Source organism: Lepisosteus platostomus, chromosome 5, assembly GCF_059453375.1.
Source record: "Lepisosteus platostomus isolate fLepPlt1 chromosome 5, fLepPlt1.hap1, whole genome shotgun sequence".
Lineage (NCBI taxonomy): Eukaryota > Metazoa > Chordata > Actinopteri > Semionotiformes > Lepisosteidae > Lepisosteus > Lepisosteus platostomus.
In genome coordinates this window covers 51,507,180-51,520,292 of record NC_142615.1, presented here as the reverse complement: position 1 = coordinate 51,520,292, position 13,113 = coordinate 51,507,180, and the positions used below count along the sequence as shown (strand labels likewise).

At 39.7% G+C, this 13,113-nt stretch overlaps 2 non-coding genes across 2 annotated transcripts; both read left to right on the top strand.

The window, feature by feature from the left end:
* The first annotated feature begins 7,436 nt into the window (after positions 1-7,436).
* Positions 7,437-7,518, top strand: trnal-uag (transfer RNA leucine (anticodon UAG)). Its single transcript has one exon. It is a non-coding gene; the product is annotated as a tRNA-Leu (tRNA).
* Positions 7,519-10,636: 3,118 nt separating this feature from the next.
* Positions 10,637-10,709, top strand: trnar-ucg (transfer RNA arginine (anticodon UCG)). The gene has a single exon. It is a non-coding gene; the product is annotated as a tRNA-Arg (tRNA).
* The last annotated feature ends 2,404 nt before the right edge of the window (positions 10,710-13,113 follow it).

The following is a 13,113-nucleotide window of genomic DNA, read 5'->3' as shown; positions in this document are numbered from 1 at the left end:
TGAGGGAATCCAGTCCAGGGCCAGTGTCTGCAAGAAAGCTTGTTTCAAAACATCAAAAACGGTTTCTGCTGCAGGGGTCAAGGCAATTTTGTCTTTAGACTGCACTACCCCCCTTAAACCAATACGTCACTAGACAAGCTCGTTCTGAGAAGGCATTCACCCTGGCTGTATCATGTAATTGGTTTTATACTCCTTTTTTTTCCTCTCAAGATCCAATACTTGGAGTAGCCCGGCCTTATGGATTCCCTCATTAGGTAAAACAACCACAATATCACATAACTCTGTTGAGTTAGTTTACATAAATGCTATTTCATGCAGTAATTCCTTATAAATGCTGCAGAGCATCCTAGCCCAATAGGTCTGGGGTGTCCCCCACCCACATCAGTAGTTGAAACTGTACATCTTTACCCAAGCAGACTGTGACAGCTTATATTTGCTTTAAACACAACCCTTGCACTCCTTCTCCTGTAGCCTCCTGTTACCCGTTAGAAAACGTTATATCACATCTTTATGCTGTTTTAGTCTAAAAACAGGACAGCTGTGCTCCTGTGCCCCACAGTTACTGCACACTGTAAGATTATTTCACTTTTATTTAAATCCTGAGATAAATTTAGGAAGGCTACAGAGGGGTTTACTAGATTAAAACTGTTAGTTCACACACGGCTCTCGTTTCAGCTTCTGACAAGTTCTTTAATTGTGAAATCAAGCCTCTCTCTTCCAATTTCTCCAAAAAACACATTTTTTAGTAACTGCACACCAGCTTATTAGTAGTTTTGTCTTTGAGGTTTTATATCTCGGTATAACATTAAAGTCGCACAATAATTTCGACAAACTGGCGGCTCCCTTTTCTCCTCCTTGGGAGTCTTTTTACCTCCCATTTGCAGCGCTCGCACTTCTGCATGCATGCTTCGCGAGTTATTAAATCACATCTGTCTCTGTTCGTAATATCAGGAAAGCATAGTTGCACTATAGTTGGCAACATCAGGTTTTAACCCATTCAAGTAAATTTGTTTTATTACTGTGGAAGTATCTTCATTCATTTCCTTTTCATCGGCTAACCCCGAGTATACTATCCATAAAGCTATAAACCTTTCTGTAAAATCTGAAAACATCCTCACTTCCTTCTGCTGACATGCTGTTACTTTTCTCTAATCAGTTTTCGGTGGGTAATGCTCTTTCAAAAATCTCCACACTAATTCCCACCCTTCTCCCAGATTCTCTCTTAAGGCGTTCTATTTCTTCTTTTGCTTTTTCTTTTTCTACATATACAACTTCGTTTCGTTCAGCCATTGCTTTTAGCTTTTCCATCAGGGATTTTTCCGTCTTATCTATGATATTCTGTTGAATTCTCAAATATTCCTCTAAATATTTTTATCCAAAGGTTCATACACTTTTCTACATTCCTGTTCAGCCTAAATTCCGTCTGACAGTCAATATTTCTTTTAAGTTTCACTTTGGATTAATCAAACTTTTTTTCCCTTCACACCAAACCATTTTCACGTCTCCCACGCGCCCGGCGGAATCCCCCAGTCGAGACAAACTGACGAACTATCACAATACGGGAACACGGACCAGGTTCCAAATCCTGGCTTTAAACACACAGTTGAATCGAGTTACCATTTTCGGCTCTTCTGCGAGTTCAGTTCTAGTTACTACCTTCAGCTGTACTGCAGTCGTGTACCAGGATGCAACACCTGGATTTTTTTGCACGGGCAGGGCGAGATGCTATTCCTTCAGCAATCCCTCCTTTTCTACCCCACCTTCACAAAACAGGCATCTAAAACACATACACCATTAACTCATTTTTCTGTTGTACTCGCTTCAGCTTCAGGAAAACCCTGAACCCACCACAGCAACATGGAGAGGACAAGGGACTTTTTAGAAAAGAGGAGTCCTTACCTCTTTTTAGAAGCGGCCGCCTAACTTTTCCTCTCCATGTCCGTGTGGTTTAATTTAGATGGATACTTCTTCATCATTTGGGTCACGTATCCGCCAATCTGCCTCCTCCTTTTTAGAGGACGTTGTAAACCTTTAGGAACAATATGATCTAGCAACAAGGTTATGTCACTGTAATTGGGCTTAAGACAATCAAGAACAAGGCGCTTGCCTTTCTTCTAAATTCTTTACGATCATCAGGCAATTAAGGAAAAGACTTAATTAATGCAAATAATTCACTAGGAGACCAATGTCAATGTACTGTACATATGCTGGAGTTCCTTCTGGACCTGGAAAAGTGCACATTGGTATTTCACAAACAAGTGGCTCCGGACCGCTTTCTAATTTCGGTGGAGACTTTTTCTTTTTAGTATGCATGGCCATGACTTTAGCTGCAGCTTGCTGTTCTTTAGTTTCAAGACTAGTCTTATTTGAAGCTTCCCATTATTTCTGTGATTCCTCTTTCCATTACATAAGTTTTCCAATTCAATTTCTTTCCTTTCTTCTCCTTCTCTTCTAAGTTTCCCCTTCTTCAGGAAACTTCTTTTTCCTAATTCAACTTTCCTCTGTCCATTCTGATTCACTTACAAAGATCCTTCATAGTTATGGGCCCCTAATTATCATATATAAATTATGTGCAAGTTCCCTTACACCTATTACCCTAGCTTTACAGTTCAGGAACATAATTTTTTTCCCTAACCCAGGCTATAATTGTTACTCCGAATTTGTCGTACATGTACTTTTGCTGGACTGCTCGGTCCCATTTTCGTCTTTGAATTTTAATTTCCCATTTTTACTGATCGGTGCCTTACTTAGAACCTTATCACATCAACTACTCCGCAGAGCAAAAACCACACGTCTGTGTTAAGATAAGTTCTTTATATGAGTCCCAGACTCATCAAACCCGCGTGAGAACACCCCTGTGGCTCGCTTCTCAAACTATTAATTTTTAAGGATCACTTACTGACGTCAGACAGCTGCCAATTTTCCAGACGCGTCTCTGGAAGGATAAACAGTTTATCCTATGAGGTTCGTCCAATTTGCTAAAATTGTCCGGGTCCGGATGGAGTTTCAGCAGCCGTTCGCGTTCAGGTTTGTGATCCCGGACGAGCCCCCAAACTGTCATGGAAATATAACTATCAAGGAAGCCACAAGAGAGAGTTCTCACCTGAGTAAGGTCTTTATTTCAATATTGCAATATTGGGAGCCCTGCTGCCACTTCGCCAAGTGCAACCAGAGACTCAATTTGTTACAAGCAGTACAGGGTTTTTATAAGAGGTTGCGCTGTAAAAAAGTTCAGCACTTGGTCCCTTCTAAAACTTCTCCTTTCTCTAAGAGAAAACAGATTACATCATAGAGCGAGAGAAGAAAAACTAGATTTGTTATTCAAAGCTTATCAGTTACTTTCAGCTAATTCTAATGACCCAGACAGCATATATTATTTTGGTACATTGTCTTCTAAACTAACCTAAACAGTGTACTTTGTTGACGAACTGTTTTCTAAAATTCTGCACGTACTGTAGCATAGCAGTTATATCCTTGAAATATTATCTAAAAGCACCAATATATTTTTTGTAAAGCTCTCTACATTTTTAAGAATCAATTAACTCATTAGATTTCCACTACATACCCCAGACTGCATGTAAAGCCCTCGTTGTGACTGTTTTAGATAAAATGGCGTACTATGCACGAAATGTTGCAGAAACACAATCTGATATTTTGATACAGGTAGGCCAGCGCTTCCAAAGCATGCAGGTGTAGAACAGGACTTAATGCATTTTTATACAAAAATTCGTATTCTATATTCTGGTCGCTTGCAGATTAGAATGGCATATGTTTAGCAATAATATTATTTATGGTACCTGAAAGTTTCAGGTTGTTGCACAAAGCTAAGGTATGCGTATACGTGATCTGACAACTAGAATCAATTTCCTGTCGTTAAACTCTGTTTATTTTTAAGTTGAGGCCCAGGATCCAAATCTTCAGTTCTGATTTTTTAAAGTGATATCTTTCCTTCCTGTCGTGGAAGTCACACGATGTGAGCAATTGTTTTTTTACGTTGCGATCCAAAGAGCCTCAGACGCACAGTCTAACAGTAACCAAACCAGAATGGATTCTGCTGGGAGCCGGGCTGAGCTCATTCTCACTCCCTGTGCTGAAAACAGAATTAGCTCTTCCCCGAACATCGTCTACAGATCACTTGTGCGCTTTTAACCTTCTCGCAGCTACGGGCGAGACTGATGCTCATGATATGAAGGCACCCGCTGGAACACATTCTCTAACTCTCACAATCGCGACAGACTTCGCTTTTTTTAAAAAAAGTAGATATATCTCTGAAAAAAGCATTAGCTTTATCAGTTTTTACATTAATCTATTTTGAATCAAAGTTAGATTTTTTTATTGCATTTTACATTATAATAATAATAATAATAATCATCATCATCATCATTATTGCTTACACTTATATAGCGCTGTCCTGGATACTCCACTCAATGCGCTTTACAGGTAATGAGGACTCCCCTCCACCACCACCATTCTCCTGAATGATCACAGGACCTCGGTTTACCGGGGTAAAGTTAGCTTGAAGTTCGAAAACGATTTTGGCACGCCTGTAGCGCTTTCACGAAATCTCTTAGAGTTACAAAAACACTTGCTTTGTGTATAAAATACATTGTGGATGATTTCTCAGCCTTTACTTTTTCGTTTTTATGACATTTATTTGACCAAGCACAAATATTCTTTTGTCCATATCTCCGCAATGGAAGCACAGAACGCCGTCAAACCAAAAGCATTATAAAGACCACGACTTTTGGATATTTCCACAGCCTTTACATCAAACTATCGGTGAGCTAATTATCTTTTTTTAAACCTCCGGTTTTTCATCGATGCGTAATTACGCACGAACTGGAACCCGGGGGACCGCTGTGTGCACACGTTCACAACGCGAGAAATACTGTTCAATACGGCTTCGTGCGAAAAACCCGTATATGACCATAGGAAGCAGAACAACGCAGTCTCCCATTACCCAGACTGTAAGCACGGGAATAAAGCTTTGTTTGATTTCTGAAACCCTTCCTTTACATCCTGTTTTCATTCACGTAAGGGTCAACTATATTCACAATACTACTGACAGCAGGAAGATTAAAATATTCTTTTCTCAGCAGCTTATTAAAAACAGCTCCCATGATGTTCAAACCGACGTTTTACACAGAACACTGACACAGCTTTGTGTTCTGAATCTCTTTTTCTCGTGCTTTTATGCACTGGGATAGGGGTATTCTGTTCACAAACCAATAGCATTTAAACCACAGCACCCACAATGCTGCAAGTGTTTTGCACACTAAGCAGGTCCTCTGACTTTTCCCAGCTTTGTTTTGGGTTGTGGAACCTTTCTTTATATTTTTTAGGATTTTCTGAAGATAACAGGTAATACACTGGGATAGGTGGGTCTTCTTCATGGCTCAATAGCATTTCAAATACAGCACCCACACTGCTGTACCCAAGTGTTTTACACACCAGGCAGGCCCCCGAACCTCGTACGACCTTGCTGTGGCTGTGGCCCCTTTCTTTATTTTTTTATGATTTTCTGAAGATAACACTACGGGTAATACACTGGGACGGGTGGGTCATCTTCATGGCTCAATAGCATTTCAAATACAGCACCCACACTGCTGAAACCAAGTGTTTTACACACCAGACAGGCCCTCTAACCTTATACAACCTTTCTGTGGTTGTGGCCCCTTTCTTTATTTTTTTTCATATGAGTTTTGAGTTTTTCCATCAGAAAATTATACTGTAGGTTGGACTGCCGTCTGGCTTGTTTCGTTTATACCACTTACATTCTTTTATATAAATGAACTGCACCTGAAAGCTATAGAACACACTTTGGGTAAGTTGTATGCAGCCTCATGCGAATTTCGACAACTTACCCAAAACACTGTACTGTCTGGAGTTCAGCTCCAGCTCTGAACTCAATTGCAATGAAAAACCATGCGTAACAAAACTGGAGAACAGCTGAACTTGTGCTCAGTTCGGTGATGAGGGTTCAGAACTGTCCTTGTTGTAATTAGCACGAACTGCACAGGCTCTGAATCAGACCGTGTCAATTAGTCTGATCAGTGTAGGACACGTTAATGTAGAATTATTAATAGGTTTATTAGTTAGTTAGTTCAGGTTTACCCACCTGAACTAATGTAGAATTATTACTTGGTCTGTCTCTTGTTTGTATATAAATGAATGTCTCTGACAACTTAATGTTAGTTTTACTATGTAGGTCAGGCGTTGACATATGCACGAGTATACGAAATGTCTCAGTCCTGATTCAACTTATGTTCTATAGGAGATTGGCGATTCCTCCTGTTTCTCGTCTTCAGAACAGAAGACCGTGTCACCCAGCTGTGATTCAAGATCGACTCGCATCTTTATCCCTTTTTTGTTCGTGATCATTATTTTCTTTAGTTATGATCAATATTGAACTTTTTCAAAATGAAATGACAATAATCAAACATGCAGGCAGATTTTTGAAAAGTATTCGGAATTGATAGGGTGCCCCTTTGGAACAGTCGTCAGAAAATGTGAGAAAATGAAAGTTATGTAAGCTCTCAAACAAAGCATTGAAGATTGGAATCTGTGTGTAAAAAAGCTACCCGTCTCCCAATGATAGGCAGGGATACACACCATGACTCGAATAGACTCAGCGAACTTTAACACCTATGATATTACGAGTGCTTTGCACGTGTCGAATTTCAAGAAGGAACTACTACAACAGTTGTTGACATAATTCATTACCACCGGCAAAGTCCAATGCCAGCAACTTCTGAGAAAATAATGTTCACTCATGGAATTTGGTCTTTGAACGGCTGGCGGGAAAATTCATTTATACTCCTGTTGCACCCTCAGCTGAAACATGTTAAAATAACAACGCAGATTTGTTGGAGAACCTGACAAGAATTATTGGGTTAGCACTGTATGTATTCTGGTATATTTACTTTAATTTTAATATAAATGTAAACATGCATGCTGTATAATCTATTGTAATTTTAAAATATGTTAGCTGAGGATGCGAGGGGGGCTATTATACCTTGTGAAACACGCAAGGAACTGTAAAAAAGGCTGGTATTTGAATAAAATTGGCGATCACAAGAAAACCACAATTTATGTGGTATTATCATCAATATCCTTCAAAATTGACGTTCAAATGAAGGATTTGAAGAAACTATGAAAAAAGCAACAGTAATAGCAGAGGATTTTGATTTTTGCTCTTCAAGTCAGTAGATCGACGTAGAGTTGCACCCCTACAAACAGCACAAAGGATGACACCCACCTCTTTAGTTATTGTTATGTTTGTGCCGGTGAAAGTAGCATTTGTGCTATTGAAAGCATCTCAGAAGATGAAGGTGCAGTCACTTCCACATGTCATGATATCATTAGATCCGACGACAAGAGCTGAAGCCCCCGGCATTTTCATAGCCAGGAATGTGAGGAAGATGGGTATGGAGGAAGGTAGCGTGGCCGAGCGGTCTAAGGCGCTGGATTTAGGCTCCAGTCTCTCTGGGGGCGTGGGTTCGAATCCCACCGCTGCCAAATGTTAGTGTTTTAAGACCTGCAATACGATCAGTAAAAGCGCTTTTTGTTAGGCTGCGGGAGGTGTTTAGAGATAGACTTTCTAAAAGACAGGCTTAACATCAAGGCAGAAAAAATATTTTGTTTTCTCAACAGAAATTCTCTTTGGCACGTTCAGCTTTATGTAGGGAACAGCATCTGCCGAGATCACTTTTGAGGCAGTGCACATGATAGTGTACCGGCAAGTAAATTTAATATTGGCTGTGGTGGTGAGCTGCTTTTGTCTGTGAAACTTTTAATTCTTCACGCCGAATCTTTGGCAGGGGTAATAGCTTATCTTTGAACAGAGCGCTCCATCAGAAATACTTTGTTCGTGCTCAAAAGAGATCAGAGGATTAACTTCATGAATTCACATAGCATACCTTACAGGAAAAAATTAAAAGGGGAATTAATTGTGCTTCCTGATGTTGTTCCTGTGGTTTCTTTGGATACAGAGGTGAATGTTCTTTGACGTTCTGCTAGAGTATCCACTGGGTGGGCTTTATCAATCAGCTCGGATAGGTCGTCAGTGCTCCGCCTCCGGAAAATAATCAGCACTGTTGTTTTTTCCTGTGCTGTCTTTTAAAACATATAAGATCACGAGTTTACAGATTTCTCCAAATAACAACTATACATTTTAACCCAGCGGTTAACATTCCTTCAATCCAATAGTTTTACTCCTGGTAAAAAGCAGCGAAATATATAGAGAGATGATATTCAAATATTTCAACATTCTTATTGGATTACCTGTATGGATATATCGCTCAGAATTCCTAATATGATTTTGAGTTCAGTTTTGCTTTACTACTTTCAGAGTCTTTTATTGACCTTGCTGAAGCAAAGAAGTGACATAATCACAAATGCGACCTACCTGTGCTGCTGTTTTTGGCTAATAATAGTTAAAAAAAACAGCTCCTTGCATTAAGAGCAAGAGCAACCAACACGCTCGCTGGTTGTGTTTGGTATTTTCCGGGGTGCTCTTCCTCAGCTGCAAAGTTATTTGGTGAGCAAAGACCTCTGAGAAGGAGTCTGAATCCGTCAACAACACAGGAATTCTAAGATCGCACTGCCGTCTTGTGTACAGAGATCTGCTTTTTTGGTTTTTAAGAACACGTATCCTACCTTGAATGCTAGTTTCAAAAGACATGTTACCGGATCACAGATTTTCTTGAAAAGATTTGGGGATGCACTTACCGGGATTCAAACCCGGCTCAATAATTTAGAAGGCACCTATACCACCAACACACTTCTGAGAAACACTGGCACATTTCCGCAATCCTCTCTCTCACCTACAAAGTTATGAAGAGACAGACGTCCAATGAAAACTAATTTGATTCACTCAAGGCTCCGTTCTTTTATTGTGATGTCATTTTAATTAATGTTAGCTGCGAAAAGGTGTTGTTTCTGTCTCTTAAAGTTTAAGTCTGCTCCTTTCTTCCTGGTTTAGAAATAACATGTTTCATGATTGTTTACAAACACCACTATCAATTATTTGTCCAGCTCTAACGCCTGTGTGCGTTGACAAGGCATCTCCAAAGGACATATTAAATAACATGATCCTTCCTGTTACCATTCCTGTGGTTGGAGCGTTGTTTTGCCCTTTTTTGTTCTTCTACAATATTTGCAGACAGGACTTTATCACTCGAGTTGTACAAAACAAGTCGGTCCATGAAAATCATCTGTACTGCTGTTGTTCTATGCGTAGTTTAATCAAGGTAGTCGAGTGAGGAGGTAAAAAAGCACTCCCAGTCGATAAATCAATCATCGTCGCCCGTGTGACTGGATATAAAAATAACGGATTAATTTTAACCAATCTCTGGAAGCTTCGATGTGGTTATTTTTCCTTCCTTATTTCTTCATTCCTATGAATTTACTCTGTAGTAGAGGAAACACAAAAGTGATACCTCAGTGGTAGAGCGCATGCTTCGCATGTATGAGGTCCCGGCATCTCCAGGTGCTTTATATTTCTGTGCTCACATTGCAGTCTTCTGTTGAATGTGAACTCTTTGGTCATGTTCATAGAGAGCCAAGTTCACACAATTAAACTCAGGCACACTCGAAGTGCTACGGTGTTGCTCTGCTGTTTTAAATGTACCTCTAAAGCATTTAGTTCTGTTAACTACCAAATGATTTGAACTAATTTTATGTCATATTCAGGAAATCCAGAGGTCTTCAGATGTGTCGTGGCTGTTGAAAAAGACACCTTTTGAATCTCACCCGGGATTTCTTGAGAGATCATTCAGTGAGCGAGTCCTCCCTCTGGACTCCACATTGAGCTGAAAACTGCGCGAATTCCATTGTACAACCGAGAAAAAAACTGATGGACCAAACAACGACGTTTGATGATTACAAGAAATTCAAGAAACACAACAGTCCGAACACAGATTTGAATCCCGAACGCTTAATTTAAAAGACAAAGCGAAGGATACGACCTGTAAACTCTCTTCGTGTCTTACAGTTTATGATATAAAAAAAACTTGCTTTCATAATAATTTCTTGCTGCTGATAGACTATTTATTGAATTTTAAGAAATTCACAATTGCAAACATTTTGGGTTAAACAGTTACTGACATACTTTAACGAAGAGAAACGTTAGTGCCTTCCGGTGTGTGAGCCAATTTCTCAAAACAATATTTGTTAGTCTCTCGGGAGGCTGCCCAAGGTGTTTAGAGATAGAATTTCTAAAAGGCAGGCTCCCTGAGCTTAACATCAAGGCATAAAAAAATGTTTTTTCTCTACAGAAATGCTCTTTAAATTTCAGCATAGTTATAACTCCCTTTATAAAGGGTGTGCAGACATATACAACGAAGGCATTGAAAGTTTTTTTTAATTGTTGTTCCAAAAAATGTTCCATTTGTTTTCGTTCTTAATGTTGTTGATTAAAAGATCTTATTAAATGCGAAAAAATCTGAATGTGAAAAAAGGTCAAAATGCTATTGAAACAAAATCAGTAATGTGAGGAAAGATGGATTGTGGGAGCCCCTTACCTCCCCATGTCATGCTGTATTTCTCACTCATTCTTCTGGGAGTGGTGCCGTCGCTTCTGGATAAGTCTGTCAGTAGACATTCCAGACGAGTCAGGTACTGTATGACTACATGGGCCTGGATAGCTCAGTTGGTAAAACATCAGACTTCGACTCTGAGGGTCCAGGGTTCAAGCCCTTGTTTGGGCGTTTGTGTTTTCCTTAAGTGTATTATGAATTTCATTATAAATCGTATTTTATCTTCCACTCTTCTAGCTGTACTGTCGATCATCACTTGTATTTTCTTTAGTGTTTCCTTTCACAAACCGAAAATGTTCAAGACTATTTTGTCATCGCACTCCACGTAGATAATCACAGGAAAAGAAAAGGAAACGCAGTGAGGAGCTCACACAGTGAGTACTCTTGAATACAACAAGAGGAAAGGCACACTGTACATCTGCGGAACATCACGTCCGAGTTTACAGTGACAGCAGAGATTGGATATTACTTGCTCGCTGAACGATCTCTCAACAGGTGTCTAATAATCACGTTCAGAAAGGTGACGATACATTTTTATTTTAACTAAGTAGCCTTAATGGCAACACAGTGTTAGGAGTCCGGCTTTTCTTATTTCTTCTGCAGAACCAGCGGTATCGGAATATACTGATACGCAAAATAAGCACTTTCGGTTTCTGATCGTTTTTATTGCGCGCTGCTCTAAACTTTATATTTGCTTGTGCTGGTTTTCCTCATTAAAAAAGACATTTCTCTAATTACATGATTTCATGATCAACGAGGAGAAAGAAATAAAATATATAATTAATTATAAGAACCACAGGCAAGATGGCTGGTGGTCTAAGGCGTTCAGGTCGGAGTTTCCTCTGGAGACGTTTGTTCAAATCGTACTTCTAATGAGTACTCTTTTTCTCGTTAGAGTAGAAACGATAGAAGCCTTAAGTGGGAAAAAAATCACAACATCTCGCATTTCACGTGTTTAATGTAAATTGTCTCAGTGGTTGGCCTCAGTGATTGATGGCTCTTCGCTCTTGCAGGGTGACGACAAAGTTCTTGAGAGAGGGAGTCTCCCACGCACGGCTTTTCTTCATCAAGAGCCGAGGCAACAGAGACAGACTTCAAACTGACATGAATTACTTCATGAGCGTTTATGACCGTCTTTAAAAAACTGAGAGAAGTCGAAAACGTCTTTGGAAAAGAGGAAATGTCTGCTGACAGTAAACAGAGCTCACGCTCAGCTGTGAACAAGCACTCCTCGTTAGTACAGTGCTGAGTAACCCCGCTTGTCGCTCGAGAGACTCGGGTACGTTTCTGTGACAGGGCGCTGGTTAAATTTTTTAACAACCTGACTTCATTTAGAAAGTGTGTACTGTGTACTAAGTTTCGGACTAGTTAGTGCAGTAGAATATGGAGATCATCTCCAGCTCTGAGCTCAACTGCAACAAACAGTCGTGCTGAACAAAGTCAGAGCCCAGCTTAACGTGTGCTCAGTGTGGCGCTCAGGACTCAGGGGTATTGTTATGGTTATAATTAGTACAAACTGCAGGGGCTCTGAATCAGAACATTTAAATTTATCTGATCAGTAAATTAAAATGCAGGATACGTTAATATAGGATTATTACTGTGTCTCTGTCCCGTTTGTATATAACCCAATGTCCCTCACAGATTAAAAGATACCAGTTAGGACACCTAAATCTTAATTTGGTACTCATTGCAAATAGTCCCAAAACAAGCACGTCCGACAGCTGCGGGGTTGAAGGTGAACATGTATCGTATTGTAATGGCTTCTATTTCCACTGATGAATGAGACAGATTCATGAGGAGATCCTACGCACAATTAAGCAAACACATCGCTATTTCGGTCTGATGTAGAGGCTCCATTTGTGTCAGCAGTACTATAAATGTAAGTCTTATAGACTTTCAGGGGCTGCATCTGTAGGGCTTCATCTAAGAGGACTGTTTTACTTTACCGCACGGTTACATTCACCCACCCAATTTATTCTCAGAATACCCAATGGCTCAATAACCCTGTTTTCCCCTGGGAACCACCAGTGTACAGTCCCACTCCATTCAAAAATATAACAAATATATTCAATTAATATATTCAATGAACTGTGTAACACAGAGCTGGAAAGGTGAAACCAGGATGGCTGAGCAATCGAGCAGCTGAAACTGTTGAGCAGGATGGCTGAGTAGTTAAGGTGTTGGACTTAAGGCCCAATGGGCAAATATCTATGTGGGTTCAATCCCTGCTACTATAATTTACTTCTGAAGTGACAGAACACTTTGAAGATTTACACTCTATTAAAATATGGATTTACTAAATTTCAGTTCTCTTCACTCCCTGGGATAACTGAACTCTCACAATCGCATCCTGAAGGCTTTACATGCATTAACTGTGATACAGCTCCTAATAAAGACAGAATGAAACTGTATCAATAATAAATGACATGTTTTAAATAAACGTGTATTGATAAACTTCATTATGAATAAAAAGGGTGTGACGGGAAAGCAAATTAAATATTACAATGATATTCCAAGCAACTGTTGTATGCCGGAGCCAAATGTTGTCCACTGTGGGCTTTGTAAATTGTTTAAA